Genomic DNA, 531 nt, shown 5'->3' on the forward strand with positions numbered 1-531 from the left:
CATGTCGCGGCACATCCATCCATGATCCTTGACGGTCGCATTTTGCGCTGCGCGTGCACGAACGGGCACTCGAGATTCTCTCGGAAGCCTGGCCATGTGCAGACTCTTCTTCTCAACGATGTGCCGACTGTCGAACGATCAGCGCAGCGCACCGTTGTGTACATTTTCTGGAACTCGAAGGACGGTTGCCGTAACTTTGGATGGCCCAGTCTTCATTCGCGGACATATCGATTCGAAGACATGCGTGAGCGTGCCATACGGCTGTGACTGCTGGAACCGGTCGCACCTATCATCCCTCCGCTAGTATCGCGACCCGTGCTCACCTACGAGAGCAGATGCAGGTCGCGCTCACACACGACGTCCACGAATGCCGCGCAGTGGGCATGGCATGCTCGGGGTGTGATCATTGGTATTCTAGCGGCGAGATGAACGGCTTCCGCACCGTCCCACGGCGCGTCTGACTGTTACCCTCAATTCTCGGACATTACAGTGTCATGACGGGCGGAAACGAACGGGCACTCACGTCGATGT

Source organism: Laetiporus sulphureus (assembly GCF_001632365.1).
Source record: "Laetiporus sulphureus 93-53 unplaced genomic scaffold LAESUscaffold_46, whole genome shotgun sequence".
Taxonomy (NCBI): domain Eukaryota; kingdom Fungi; phylum Basidiomycota; class Agaricomycetes; order Polyporales; family Laetiporaceae; genus Laetiporus; species Laetiporus sulphureus.